General features: G+C 40.1%; 1 protein-coding gene across 1 annotated transcript in view; it reads left to right on the forward strand.

The window, feature by feature from the left end:
- The window catches only part of ASXL3 (ASXL transcriptional regulator 3), a 170,392-nt gene that overhangs the window by 138,151 nt on the left and 15,887 nt on the right, over positions 1–16,354 (forward strand). The window lies entirely within an intron of this gene.

A 16,354-nucleotide genomic window follows, 5' to 3' on the forward strand; every position in this document is an offset into this window, starting at 1 on the left:
GATTTGTTATGCTCCTGTTTTCTCTCGATTTTTGTTCTTTTTTCTGCTTCTGAACCAGCAAGTTCTCTTTAAAACTGTGCAAAAATGTTCCTGCCACTCTAAAACCAATTGGACATGCACAGGCCTACCATGTACATTAGCATATTAAAAACAGTAGGCCTATACTTTCCATCCCACTTTTATGTCTTTGCTTGTCACATTAGCTTTTTAAAATGTCACTTAGATATTTTGTCATATTCAGTTTAGCCTTCTGCTATCACCCAAGCTACAGTAACTGAAAGAGGGGTGATTTTGTTATAGGGAGCGGGCCCAGTGTGGACTTGTAGTTATCAAAATACAATGAGTAGTGCCTCAAACACCATCTTCATGTGAGTAATATTTTTGTTATTAGCAATGATTTTTCTATTTTTAGCTTTAGCAAGAATGATATATTTTGCATATTTGTCAAATATTTACAGAAAAATCAAGACTTTTAAAACTGATTTTATTTTTTATGATCTCTTTACATTTAAAAAGTATCAGGATATGTATGATTAAAAAATTTAAATTTCAAGATGAAGGTAAAGAGACACAAAGCAGCTAATAAAGAGAAAAGAGATAGAATGTGGTTATTACATCAGAAACCCCCCGAGTAAAGGTCTTGTACTTGAGCACACAACTTATTTCAAGGATTCCTGAGATCAAAGGCAAAAGGCAAAAATACAAGAAGTCACATGGACCTCCTTTTTTTTTTTTAAAGAAAGGAATCATTAATTTATATGTGGGAAGTACCAGACAGTATTTAAATAATGTTTCGGTGGGAATTTTGTAAGAATGGTCATTTTGTATTCTGATCTCCGACAACAGGCTGAGAGTTCATTGAGTTGGAGTTCAGGGCCAGATTAATAAGGTTGAGTTTAGCTCTGTACTGTGGAGTGCTTCAACTCGGTGTAGCTACTGTAGGCAGCATTCCCTACAGTGATCATGAACTGTAGGACATCGTTGCCACAGAATATTCTTTGCAGAGCAGTGCTTGGAGCTCTCAGGAGCTTGAGGAATATTGCACTTGTTTGCATAATAAAGGCTCCAAAGCTCTGGAGTGAAGAAAATTGTTGGACTTTGTGTCAACAATGTTTCTCAAACGTGAGCGATCATAAAATCTTTTATTTCCCTAGGAACATCTCAGGGATTACCATCATAGATTGTATTTGGGAAAATGAGGTAGTAAGGCCATGAAGGTTTGACATGTCACTAATCTGTGACAGAAGTATTATGTTTCCAATATCGGGTGATGGATAGGCATTCTCTATCACTAAGGGAAAGGGAGTTGGATATCTTGGGATTTTCTTCCAGATGCGCAGTGTCAGTGTGATTTAGGTGGCATGTTTGGCAGTTTGTAACGAAAATTTAAAGGGTGATTTAGAGTCTTATCTTCATGAAACTCTACCCTTATAGTGTGCTGCTGTGATGTGAACTGCTGGCTTCTTATTTGTATTGCAGATCTACTTTTTTCATGGTCATTGGCTTTTTTTGCAAGTGGACTTTTTCTTTTCCTCTAATAAACAGTCCTCGATCTTCCAAGTGGAAAATGTTTAAAGATCACTCAGTGTAATACCTTTTAGTTGTATTCGTTTGGCCTCCCCCAGGTTGCAAGAAATAGAGACCTGCTGAGGGGAAACAAAAACTCTTAGGCAATTACAGGGAGGAAGAGGGAGTTTAACTTGCACTGACCTCTCTGTTCTTTTGTTGTATGGTGCCCAGGTACCTTTGTTCCTCTCAAGATATCGCTTACTGGTATTTCAGACCTTATCTCTTTCTCTGAAACAGTGAGCTGTTTAATTGATTATCTTAAGTCACAGAATGTTGTTCTGTGACAGCTTTGTCTCTGGCCCTGGTCTTGGGGCCAGTCAGCTGTGGCCTGGGTGGTAGGACTGAAATTGCTCAAGTAGCCAAGGGGCTGATCTCCCAGAAGGGGAAAGGTCAGGTGACTGGCCAGCACTAAGGTAGCAAAGCCAACCCTGTCCACTAGATTTTCTGGCTCTGATACCCAGCTCCAAAGCAGATAGCCCTTTCCAAATGTTGCTTCTTAGATATCGTGGCATCTGTGCTCAGGTGATGTAAACTTAAGAGGACAGACATCCTTGAGAATTCTGAGATTTGAAATATCACAAACTAAGCAATAAATGATGTTTAATATTATTATGTATTAATCATTTCAATTTTACTCCTGCTGAGTAATATGTGAGATTCTTTATATTTATTATATCCAATTTGCGTAATGGCTTTTTTAGTGTGTTTGTCTTTCCCATTTGAATAATGCGACAAGCAGAAACTCAACATTGTTAAGAATGTCGAGCATCTTTGGGCAGCTCTGTAAGTGCTAAGAGATGACCAGTAGCATAGTGTTTTAACTTTGAATTCAGCCCTCTTTCCATTGTGACATGCTAGGTTACTTAGCAAAGGAGAATACCAGGGTGTGTTGTGCATATATCAGAAGTTTGATTTTTTTTTTAATTTCTTAAAGGATATTAGATGAATCAGGAATCAGGATATACATAAAATTTAAATCCTGCCAGTATGAAATGGAAGGGTATTCCTTCCATTTCCTGGTTTGCACAAAGTACATTGCTTTAATTTGAAAATAAACATTTTTTATACTTAGGAATGTTGCATTCTTGCAACATAACTGTGGGGTTGTTGACCCTTTGGTAAAAACTACCATCGGTTGTCTGCTTTCCTTTTTCTTTGTTACTTTATATCAAAGATAGCAACTAAAAGCATAAAAACAACTAACCTCATAAAACTAGTTGTTTATACACCCTCACAAAAGTATATTTTGGGCATCATCATTATGGGACTAGATAGGGTTACATAAATACATCAAATATTGGTGCAGCTAAACTGCAACAAAATTAGCTCATTCAACAGTATTTCCTAGGCACCTACTCTGTCATGGGGTGCAGGTCCCAGGACTCATGGTGATCACAGGCTGCTCTGTCATCATAATCCATCTTCTTTGATAAAACTGCTTGGAGTCCTGTATTCGGTCCTCCTGGCCCCTGGAAACAGACACATGCACACACACATTCACACATGTCAACCAATTTCCTCTTAACTAATAAAGAAGCAATCAAATGAGTTTTTTTACCTCCCCTGTATTAGTTCTCTGTGCTGTGTACCACATTACCACACATTTAGAGGCCATAAAACAGCACATATTTATTCTCTCAACGATTCCACGGGTTAGGAGGCTGGGCACAACCTAGCTTATTTCTCTGTTCGGATCTGATGAGGCTGCAACCAGGCTCCACTCTCACCGCAGCTCAGGACCCTCGTCCACGCTCCTTCAGACTGCAGGCAGGTCATACTTCCCACAGCTGTAGGGCTGATGCCCTCAGCTCTTAGAGGACACTGCTTTCTGTAGACAGATTCACAGCATGGTTTTCACTTCTTTGAGGCCCACGGGAGTGTGTTTCTGCCTCCTTTGGTTGAGATGGAGTCTTTCATAACATTATCAAGAGAGTGACAGCTCATTACCTGTCCCATTTGTATGTAGAAACCAGCCACAAGTCCTTCCCACACTCAAGGGAAGGGGGGCTGTACGGAAGTGTGACTCATTGGGGGTACCCTAGGGTGTGTCTGTCACACCTGCTGCCAAATAATAATTATTGTTATAGCTGAACTCCTTGAGATCTTTCCCTAAACCAGCACTATTCAAAGCACTTTGCATATATTTACTGATTTAATTCTCACAAAAACTCTATGAAGTAAGTAGTTTATTATTCTTAGTTTACAAATGATGAATCTGAAGCATGGAGAGGTGGATCTTTCTCAGGTAAGAATATCCATTTTTTAAAAAAAGTAAAAAGGCACAAATAACAGTAAATCCTGGTGCCACACATTCCTTCAGCTCCCACACTCTCCTCCCGTTTCCCTTCCTGATCAGCTTCTTTACTTCCCTTTCCAGTCTTGGTGGATTTCCTTCCTCACCCCAGGGCTCACTCCTCCCCAGCATTCATTTACATCTCTGCCTGGAAGTGAATACCTCAGAGAACCCTTCCCGCACACACATACACCTAGAACATTCTCACATTGCACTTGTTACCTTTCCTCCAGGGTCCTTAACACAAATTGTCAACACAACTTTAGAGGACAGGGACCATATCTTTTTGTTTTTGTTTTGTTATTGCTGTTGTGGTATTCCCAGCACCTATCACATAAAGGTTTTGAGTGGGACAATGAATGCCTGCACATTAATCAAAGGAAGACCTGTGTAATGGAAAATGTGCATTCCAGTCCTGGCTGGTGTGGCTCAGTGGATTGAGTGCTGGACTGCAAAGCAAAGAGTTGCCAGTTCAATTCCTGGTCAGGGCACATGCCTGGGTTGCAGGCCAGGTCCCCTGTAGGGGGCACACAAGAGGCAACCACACATTGTTGTTTCTGTCTCTTCCCCTCTCTCTAAAAAATAAATAAAATCTTTCTTAAAAAAAGGAAAAGGTGCATTCTGGGGGTCAAATCCTGCTTCACCACTTACCTACCTTCATGGTTGTAGGTACTAAATTAATTATAGTTATTATAGCTATACATTATTGTATTAGTGAACAATTAAATGGATTGGGGCCATTGTGTAATTGAGGAGAGGAGCAAAGACATAAATATTAACAGACTAGAAAGGGGGAATTAGAGGCATACTAGATACCACGGTCTGGAGGTTCTGTACAGCTTCATTTTCTTCTCTGGGCACTTAACAATACTGTTATAATGGACATTATCCTTTTCTTTCATATGCTCAGAACTCAGCTCTTGTGGCAGCAGAAGTTAACTGTCCATTTCATAGTTCTTGGCATGTAGTAGATGCTTATGAAATGTTTGTTAAAGAAATGAGTGACTAATAGTCACTTAAACACAGCTGTTCAGTATATTTCAAAGGTAAACATGATTTATTGATTCCAGCTCCATTATAACATAACCATATTTTATCTGTATAAGAATATAAGCTTAATTTTCACTAAATAAAACATTAGTATGAGGGGGGACCAAAAAACCCTAGAATTTATTTATAAAAAACTGTGTATTTAGTCTTACATGTTTACACTTCAGTCACCTTTAAAGTACTCTCTGTTTGATACAATACACCCATCAAGATGTTTTTCCACTGCTCAGAACAGTTTTTGAACTTGTCAATTTTGATGCCTTTTAGTGCTTCTGCTGTTTTTTGTTTCACCTCATCCACATCCAAAAAACGTTTCCTTTTGAGGACTTTTTTCACCAGGAGAAACAAAAAATAAGTTGCTTGGGGTGAGATCGGTTGGATAAGGAGGGTGGGGCATGGGAGTCATGTTGTGTTTGTTGAAAAACTACTGAACACTCAGAGCGGTGTGGCAGGTGCCCTCGTAAGGCAGCCATCATGAAATGGGCAAATGGGCAAATGCGTTGAAAGAGTCTTCAACAAAACTAACCGAAGCCAAACATAGCCTCTTGCAACAGCACCAGCTGGTATACTATGCAGATAGGTTCCTAGAACATTCACATAGTGGGAGAAGCCTGTATTACAAGGGGCTTGCTATCCAGAAGATATTTCAGTTTGAGGGGAGGTCCCCTTTCCTATTCTGTTTCATGATTGGTTACATTGAAAGTGTGCTTCTTTAATATTCCTCCCACAAAGGAAACATTGATGAAAATGAAGAGATCTTCTTTTAAGACATGTACACATTGTCAGCTGTTCAAATTTTATTGATATACATTTGGATTAAAAAAATCATTTCTTCATCATGGTTGATCAGATTGTCCCAATGTATGGCCAGGTGTTGTCCACAAAGTTTCATGAAAAAGATGAACCATAAATATCAAAACATTTTTCGTTTTGAGCAGTTGACTAATCTTGATCTGTGAATGATTCTACTTTTTCTTTAGATGTCTTTACTTCATTATTCTCACCTGTTCCGCTATAGGTGGCATTTCTTCTGAGCAGGGCTCCCACAGTGCTGGAGGAAGCATTATGACACTTTGAGTAGAAGTTCCTCCCTTTGAAGTTTGGAAACAGGATGATTCTTAGGAAAGGTGGCAGCATGCAGAATCATGTTGTTAGAGAGTGATTTGCTTTTACTATTGTGCAGAAGTTAAGGGAAATCCCATGTAAGCACAGCAATTGATACTCGATAATTGAAGCTGTTTAAGAATCAATAGCAAGATTATCTTTTTGAAATGTATTTCTAATATATACATTCTTCAAATATGGTTTTCCCTATTGCTAACGCTGACATTCTTTTCAGCAATTAAGAGAAAATCTTTTTTTTTACACACTACTAAAGAATTCCTTTTTCCCATTAGTTCAGGTCAGAGAAATTGCTTGCCAACAGGTCTTGCTCTCGGCGATGGCCTTACACCTCTGCCTCTGATTGAACATCTTCTTCCCAGACTCCTGGGGTTGAGCAGGTCATCTGGTGGAAGGAAGGACATTTCACCTGGGAGGCACGAGAGATTTCATTCCAAAGAAGACCATTATCTCAGCCAAGTGGTTAGCTGGCTTACAAATTTGTCACTAAAGGAAGAGGAAAATTTCACATATATTGTATATATATGTATGTGTATGAATGGACACACATTTATGTGGCTATACATGTGTGTAGGTAGACATAGATAAAGATATATGTCTATACATATATACATAGTTATGTTTATATGTATTAACATATATTTATGTTATGTTTAATGAGAACTCTATAGTCAGCTCCCACAAGTTACTACTATGTTATTTTATAATCTTTGGTTTTCAAAACCCTTTGCAATTTACATTCTCAAAAATCTCACTTAATAATTACATGTTGCTGTGTTGTTCTCTTGCCCACTCCTCTGCCTGGAGAACTTTATTCTAGTACAGAACTGTACCTGCGATCATCCTGAGTATGGTGGAGCTCCCGTCTCCCAAATGCTTCCGTGCTGAACTTCACTCCTGGTGGTTTTGCACTAGTATGATTCCCCAAAGGAACAAGTAACAGGAGAAGAAATCAGCTCAGCTCAGAAGAGGGACTTTTATTATAAATGCAACTTTAAGCCCTGTAGTGACAGTGATGGCACAAAGAGCCCTCCACTTTTATATTGAAATGTTGACTTGTTAGTAATATTTTCTCTCTGAGATTTCCCTTTTGTTCACATCAGCTTAATTTCATGCATACTTTTAATTAGGTGGAAGGAGGGTAGAAATAGGGTAGCTTCCTCCTTTAAATACCCATATAATTCCAAATAGTGTTGATTACAACTTTCAAATGATAGTCTTTAATTTTTAAGAAAAGTTGTTATGCACACTTATACTTTGATATACTTTTTAAAAAGGAATGTCAAGTGATTGTTTCAAGAAGTGGGCTTTGAAACCAAGGTTGTTTTAAGTTTGTAGACAAGCTTATTACATTATCTTTTACATGCTTTTACTATCTTATTTATTTTTGAATATTTTGTTCTTGCAATGTACTGAAAATTATTCCATGTTCAGATCTTTGAGATTTTCATTCATTTATTAAACAGGGATTCAATATGTAGCACGCACAAGCATTGTGCCCAGTTTTCCCATTTGACTGCTCTAACAGTGATACGCCCACAACACTTAGTGCATCGTTTCTCACAGTGTATTCTGGAGAACACTTGTTCCATGAAATATTGATAATTTCTCTGTTAGAGGATTACAAGGTTAAAAAGTTTGGGAAATATGGAATGATAAATATATTCTTAGGGGTTTAAGACAAATTCTAGCATTCCTGACTGATATGGCTCAGTTCTTTGGGCATTGTTTAGCAAAGCAAGGGTCACTGGTTCAATTCCCAGTAAGGGCACATGCCCAGGTTGTGGGTTCATTCCCTGGAAGGGGCATGTGCAAGAGGCAACCCATCAATGTTTCCCTCCCTCTCTTTCTTCCTCCCTTCCCCTCTATCTAAAAATAAATAAATCCTTAAAATAAATAAAATTAAGTTCTAGCATATCAGAGAATACTTATAGTAAAGAAAACAATTTAACCACATTTAGTGAATATAGGCTATATTTATTGGATGCTAGAATCATTTTCCTTTGGGTAGGTTACCCATTAAAGTTAAAATTACATATTGAAATTTCTATTTTAAAGCACAGTTTGAGAAATATTGTCTTATTGCAATTTTGGAGAAAGCATTCAGAAAGTGTTGGGCAAATTGTCTTTAGCATATTGTTGGTCCTACCTCCTTTACTGATACTCTCTCTCTCAGCCACCCCCTTTTTTTATGCCTAACTTTCTGCTTACAGAATTACATTTTCTCTTATGGGTAAAACTTGAGGCATACCCTCAGACCAGGGGGTGAGTGGTACAGTGACAACAATTTATATCGTTCACCCACTCATCACTCTTTTACTATTGCATTCAACTCCTGGTTAGACTCTCACTGCCGAGGTTGGCTTTGCTCTGAAGACCCTCATGATTGTTTTTATTGGACAAGAGCTGACATAGTATACTGTACAAAGTGTCAACCTAAATAATTCTACACACTGGATAGATATTAGCACATGTACAATACAGATCATTTTCTTGAAACACTTTCTTTCCTTACATCTGTGATGCTGTTTGCTCTGATTTTCTATCTCCGATTGTTTTGCTTAGTCTTCCTAACTGTTAAGTGTTCTGCTCATCCCTTCTGTTGGCGTTCCTCAGGGCTCTGCTTTAACCATTCTCTATTTTATTAATTCTTCCTGTGTGTTACCATCCACGTCCATCTTTTCAAGTATACTTTCTTTACTGATAGTTCCTAATTTTCTGTGCTCAATTCCACCCTCTCTGTGGAGCTTCTTGCCCTAGTCTGAGTGATTGATTAGACCATCTTTATTCCCATGCCTCCAAATATTTGGAGACCATGCCTCCAAAATATTCTCATATTAGCCTATCCAAAGAAAAACCTACCATCTCTTTGTCTAAAGCACTGCTCCTCCTTGTCCCTTTTTCTTTCCTGACATCTGCTGCCAGCATCTATCCAGTCACACCAGTCTTACTCCTGGGAGTCATCTTTCATGCCGTTACTGTATTCACCACTCACAGGCTCACTCAGCCTCGTCAGTGCTGGTTCCTGTACCTCTCTTGAATGGTGTGCATCTTTACTCCCACTGCCTGAACAAAGTTTTCATTGTTTTTTCTTTGGCCTTTGCTTGATGCTTCTTGACGGGAGTCGCAGTCTCTAGTCTTGCCCATGTCCAAGGTATTTTCTACCCACATGCAGGATGATACATCTCAGACATCTACATGGAGTTCCAGTCAACATTTCAACCTTAATTGATTCAAAACCAAGCCTCCTCCTCCCCAGTCTTCTCCATTTTAATAAATAGCAATTTCATAATTTTAATTGCCAAGGCCAAAAGTCTTTGGTGTCATCCTCGCTGGCTCTCTTTCTCTCGTACCACACATCCAATCCATCATCAAGTCTTGTTGGCTCAACTTTCAAAGTATAGTCAGAACCCAGACATTTCTCTCCATCTGTGCTGCTGTCACCCTAGTCCAAACTACTCTCATCTCGTTCCTGGTTTTGCAATAACTGCATACTCAGGTCCCTTGTAGTCTACAGAATGAGGTCCAAATCGCTTAGTAAATCTAAATAAGTCTTTATCTTCTAAAACTATGCTGTTCAATCCTAGCCACCTATGGCTGTTGAGCAGTAGAAATATGGCTGATCGGAATTGAGATGTGTTATAAAACTACATACTGGTATATTGAAGAATTAGTATACAAAGAGAATGAAAACTATCTCAATAATATTTCATATTTATTACATGTTGAAACAACAGTTTGGATAGGTTGGATTATAAATAAGTTAATTTCACTTTTTTTTACTCTTTCAATGTGATGACTAGAAAAAGTAAAATCATGTATGTAGCTCACACTTATATTGCTTTCAGATGGCATTACTTTAAAGTCTCCTTTAAACACAGCAGTCAGAGCAATCTTTATGAAATGTCAGCTCTTTTTGGTTGTCAGGCCCAAATCCACTGAAGCTTTCCCAGCTAAATGGAGGAAAAGCCCGTTTTTCTATTGGGCTACAAGGCCTAGCATGACCCTGTCCCATCATTCCCGTTCCTCCCACACTGTAAGGTCTTTCAAGGTCTTAAGACCTCCTTGCAAGTCCCACTGGAATGCTGCATTCCTCTCCCTTCCTTCACCTAGCCCACTCCTCCCCAGATGGCTGCATGGCTCACTTCCTCACTACTTTTGGGTGTCTGCTCCAGTGTCCCTTATCCACAGTGAGCGTCAGAGAGCCCGCCCTGAGCACCCTGTCTAACGCAGCAGTCTGCTTACCTGCACGCACTCAGCATGAACCTTGTCATCATGTTTTGGCCTCACTTTGAATAGCTCCTTGTAGTCTACAGAATGAGGTCCAAATCGCTTAGTAAATCTAAGTGTCCCGTTATTATTTCTAACTCTTCCTGCACATTTCCTACTAGTGTTTTAAGCAGCCCACGTGCCAAACACTCTGAATCACTCACAAGAAACTCAAGATAGGAAAAAGACGATAAAGAATATGGTGGAGGGCTAAAGGATTATATTAAATGCAGTTATATTCTTGTACAGAATTAACATTCATTGAACTTCAGTCATTGGGTGGCATGCAAGTAACAACAACCATTTAACCCTTTGAATTCCACTGACATCCATCCCATAAAATGTATATGAATGTAATCATATGTAATATGTACTAAAAGCAAAGCTATATTCACCAGTAGTTTAAATTTCTGTAAAAGGATCTCTGGATGAAAGTTTCTCTTTACTAATATTCATTTTTCTCTGTAGTAATTAGTATGATCAGAGTTTTCTCCTTTTAATTTAAAAGGAGGCATAACTTAACCAATGGCTTAGTTAGACATTGCATTAAAAGGAAGGGGAGTTTTTAGAGTGAACATTTCTGTTGTGGATAATCAGAAAAAGAAGAATTTATAGCTCAGTGATAAATAAATAAATAAACCTTTCAGAAATGTGTATTTTTCCAGCTCATTAAAATGTTATGTCTTTTGGACAGTATTTCTTAAAGGCCATAAAATTAATAGTGTATTTTAAAAGTTTTATTGGCATGTATTTCCCAAGTCTAATTGAGCCCTAGTGTTTAATTGTGTTGTCTCGTATAGTCTGGAAACCTGGCTGTTAATATTATCTTTCTGCTTTAAAAGACAAACCTTTTTCTCTAGGGCTAGCTCCCATATTCTTGAATCTGTTTATTTCACACTGCCTTGCATTTTCATGTGCTGAAATCTTGAGAATCTGTCAGAGCTAATCTGGAACTTATTTCTTTGTGTCTTAAAATTACACTGAAATTTCAATTAATAACTAGTCATGCCCCTGGTCTGGCAGAATACATGAAACTAAAATCCTGCTTATCAGCTACTGGAGTTAAATTTTAAATCTTTAACTACATGGAGCAAGGACAACAAACATTTATTGAGTGCCTGCAATATGCAAGGTGTTGCATGGATGCAGAGGATTAGAAGGCACCATACAGATCCTCAGAGGTAGAAAATTCTAATCTTTCCACCATGCCTTCTATAAATGCACTTCATAACAAATTCCTTTACCTTTTCAGGGAACTTGCCTTCCATCTACTGATCTATTTAAAATCTATGCAATAAGAATACCTCCTCCCTTTTAATCTTCCTAAATGGAGTTGCTTTTACACAAGGCTCCCAAACTGTAAGGGCAAAATATTCAGAGTCAGTATTCACAGCAAATTTCAGACTTCCTGGAGGCATATCCTTCAGTTGGTCTATCTTCTCAGCCTTACTGTGTGTGCTAGACATCCTTGAGAATGGCCCTTGGAGACTTCTACTCAGGCTCGCTGCTTTTTTCATTCATCCCATCTGCTAGAATTAGCTTGTACATGTTTATTGTCTCCTGAAATACCCTTCCAAAGCCTTTTCCTCCTCAGTCCTGAAGCCCTTCACCCCATCCAGAGTCTCTCTCATAGTTGCCTTCTTTTATCATCGTTTATGGGCATATTTTATTACCCTTCTAACAATGTCTTTGTACTCTCTTTTCTTCTACATTCCGTTTTTTGTAGCGAATAGAGTCATCTATTTATTTATTTAGTAAATAAATAAGGATATACTCATTCAATTTAGAGAGAGAGGAAGGGGAGGGTAGAGAGAGAGAGAGAGAGAGAAACAGAAGAACATTGATGTGAGAGAAACATCGATCGGTAACCTCCCATATGCATCCCAACCTGGGATCGAACCCACCACCTAGTCCATGTGCCCTGACCAGCAATCAAACCCATAACCTTTTGGTGTACAGGATGATGCTCCAACTATCCTAAGGGATGATGTTAATCCAACCAACATCATCAACTGACTGAGCCACCCAGCCAGGGCTAAACACAAATCTTTTTAGGCTTTTTCCAGGCTTAAACCCTTTTAGCAGTTTTCCATTCCCTGGAGCAGTGATTCCCACCTTCACCCATTGTGGAGCATGTTGAGCAAGGCCATAAACATACCAGGTAAATTGAGGGGGCGACCTGGACCTGGATGCCACTAACCTTGGCCCTCATGCCAATTCAAGCCCTATGGCAGGGTCACCTTATAATGTATTCCCTGGGCCACCCCCCCATGGAGAAGATAAAGCCTACACCTAGATTGGTGACATCGGATTCTCCCCTGCTCCTTCCCTCCCCCGGTGGAGTCTGGAACGAGTACAGACAGCTTGGAAACAGAAGCTGGGCATTGGATAGTATGAGATGAGGAAAGGAGGAGCCCTCTGAAAAACTGGGGCAAAAATCTACTAAGAACCCTCTGAGAAAATGTGTAAAATGAGCCACAGAATTGTCCCACAGGACAGCAGGGGAGTGGGGCCTTCTACCACAAGCCCTCATCTCCCCTGAATTACAAGTTGTCCTCAGGGCCAGTGTCTGCATGTCTAGGCTGTGTCTGCATGCCATCTCGAAGGTCTTGTGTTTCAGAGCAGGTCCCCGGCTTTATCTGCTTGGATAGGACACATGTGTTGCACTGTCTACCCTGGGGGCTCCAGGCTTATGCAGGCCAGGTGACATGGAATGAAGAATCACAAACGTCCACTATAGTCTGCCTCAGTACCAGCCAGATCCTTTCATGCTTCCTGTTAAGTCCACTCTGCCCTTAATTCTTCAAGGAGTGACTGGTCATGATATGTTCAAAAGGAAAGAGAAAACAAGACTTAAGACCAGAGGGTTAGTGGTCCAGCTGCAGGCTCTGCAACTCTCAAGCCACTCTGGAGGCTGGGATTGAGGTTTATTATCTCCCTTCTCTGATACCCATTTCTGATTTTCCTCATCCTCAGTGAGCATTTCTGCTAGTTTGCCTGGGGACATGGCCCAGGAGGGCATCCCTGAGGAGTCTGAACCCTTGGCTGCCATTACTGTAATCCATGTTCACTGTTTCCAACAGGCAGGGAAGCACCAAGCGAGGTCCCATGAACCCCAAGCATTCCCAGCATCTTTCTCTCCATGCCCCACTCCCACTCTATATTAACTATCATTTTTCTTCATGATAGATAGATCTGATTATACCAGCTGCCCAGCAACTCCTTTCTTTGCCTCCTGATCCACCAGCTTGAGAGTCACCAAGGAGCCAGGCAGAGCTTTAGTTATGGTGGAGCCCTTACGTGTCCACTTGGGCAGTGGTTCTCAGCTGGAGATGATTTTGCTGTAACAGATGTTTGGTGATGTTTGGAGACAGTTTTTAATTGTCACATCTTGGAGAGGGGTTTCTATGGGTATCAAGTATGTAGAGAGTGGGGATGCTGCTAAACATTGTACAATATATAGGGCATGCTCTCACAGTAAAGAAGTATCTGGACCTATAATGGAACACAGGTCCAGCTGCCACTGCTACAAAAACCACTACTCAAAAGGCAAGCACTGATGCAAAGGAAAGTGGTTTATTTGCAGGTGCTGGTCAGCTGGAAGATGGGGACTCATGTTACAAAGTCTATCTCCTGGGAAGATGAGGGATTCACATTTCCAAGCCTGTCTTCCGGGAAGATGGGGGACTAATGTCTCAAGAGACATTTCCTGGGGAGATGGGGCACTCATGTCTCAAAGCCCATCTCCACCTCTCAGTGCGGGCAGAGATTCTTATAAGGAGGAAGAGGGGAACAGAACAAAGAGATCAAGGAAGGAGGTTGGAAAGTTCTCTATGTGCAGACAAGCACACTCCTTTCTGATAAGGCAAGCGACAGTCCTGTGTGCCTCATCCTGGTTTACTCATCCTGGATTCACATCATCCTGGCTCCCTGGATGAAGGTCAGCAAATCTCCCAGAGCTGGGGTGCTTGTGGTTGGAGTGTGTATCTTCTGAAGTTAGTTCCTAGGATTCCTATACAAACATGCTGTTCATCTACAAGCTACATGTTAGTCAGAGTCAGCACTTACAGAAACAATGTCAAAATAATGGTGAGAGGTGGAACAATTTCCCACTGTTACACTTTCCCACTGTTACAGACCTAAATGACATTAATGTCAAGGTTGAGAAACCCTGACCTAGTAGAAATGATTTGCCCTGGAAACATGGACTTCTCTTCCCATATAATCTATAGCTGTGGGGACAGGGTACACAGTCTGCCAGTGGTACCCTGGATGTGACAGTGCAAAGGTCATTCATTCCATGCCTCACTCCCAGACCCATGTGTTTTAGCTTTGGTGGAACACGGCACCAAATGGCATCCATAGGTTCAGGGCATATACTGCATTCTAGAGAATAGTATCCCAGAACTGTCCAATCAGAATGTGGAAATGTGGGACATTAATGCAGTCACATCTTGGGACTGTGGTAAGACCATGAGATGGGGCACTCTCACGGTGATATGATTATATGTTACATCTGTGCTGCTGTCTGGTGGGTGGAAAGGATGCACAAAGACCAGAAGCATCAGCTGTATCCAGAATATATTCAAAATACGAAGGAAACATTTTCTTTATTGCCACTGTGTTGCCAACACCCATACAGGTGCCCAGTGCCTAGGTTCATATGGGTGGCTTAATAAGTATCTGTTAAATGCAGATGAAATAATTGAGTAAACAGTAAATCAGTGAACAAATGAAATCGTGCTGAAATGTTTCAAGCGTATTGAGCATTTTAGTGTTTCTTAGATGAGACTTAGCATGGAACTCAGCTGAATATTTTTTAGGTGAAAAAATGCAGGATCTCAAATCTGCAGCTTTTTATAGCTGTCGTGATGGGAGCATTTGACATAGTTCCCGTTTGTTCACAATGTCTCTCCTGTCTGAGTCTGATGGACCATTATCCAGGTTAGAGTAGTTAGTATAACATTTACTTTTATTTATTTATTTTCAAATTTAAATTTCTTTTATTATGAAAAAGATCAATCCTTTTTTCAATTCTTCACAAGCCCTTTAAAATGTCTCTTTATTGTTGTCTTCACATATATATTTTTTCTGTTTTTCTGCTGTTTCTTTCTTCTTTCTTTTTTGCTTTGGGTAGTATGGACATTTTATTTTATTTTGTTTTGTTTTTAACTTTTTTTTATTGTTGTTCAAGTACAGTTGTCTCCATTTCCCTCCCACTACTCCCCCCACCCCTGATCCCAGCCATCACCATCTCCCCACCCACCTTGGTTTTGTCCAGGTGTCCTTTATGGATGTTCCTGAAAACCCCTCTTTAACATTTACTTTTAGATTCAGGGTCCTCCTGTGCTCCTGCATGGTGGTTGAGCTGACCCACTCATGGAGGCATTATTTGAGTTAAATTTTAAAATAGGAGTAGTGTGTCGATGGGTAAAGATGGAGTATAGAGAAGACTGCAAACAAACAGAAACATGGTGCTAAGAAATCTTATGAGTGTGTTTTCAGCTAATAGTGACTAATACGAACTTAGGATCTATGAATTATGCAGATGGGAGTAAGAGGAAATCTGTGAAAATATTATTAGAGCTTCAGTGAGCCAGGCCTCTGAGTAGCAGGTGAAAATAAAACGTCCTCCTACCTTCATACCCAGTTTAGCCACTGACTGTCCATGACGTCCTGCCTCTGCAACACAGGTCAGGCCCTGTAACAGGGTCCTGTTTGCTGTACCCCATCACCATCCTGTCCGGATCTGCCAGCCTCTCAAGACCCTGCACCAGCGCCACCTCTGGCATCAAGATCTACTTAGCCATTCATGTTGACCCATATACATCTTCCTCTCCCTTTTATTTTTTGCACTCCTTCATTCCCACCTACCAAATGCTGGCATTGTCTAACTGTTGATGTGTTTTACCTTCATTCTTCAACTGCCTAACAAGCCAGTCGAGGACCAGACTAATTCATTCTATCCTCTATGTCAGCAAGCAGAACACATGCACCTACACGTAAGAGGCAGTAAATAATTGGAGAGTTGGAAGCACTCAGTTCACTGAT

The sequence above is a fragment of the Phyllostomus hastatus genome, unplaced genomic scaffold (genome assembly GCF_019186645.2).
Source record: "Phyllostomus hastatus isolate PE091 unplaced genomic scaffold, TTU_PhHast_1.1 phas_contig_80, whole genome shotgun sequence".
Taxonomy (NCBI): Eukaryota; Metazoa; Chordata; class Mammalia; order Chiroptera; family Phyllostomidae; genus Phyllostomus; species Phyllostomus hastatus.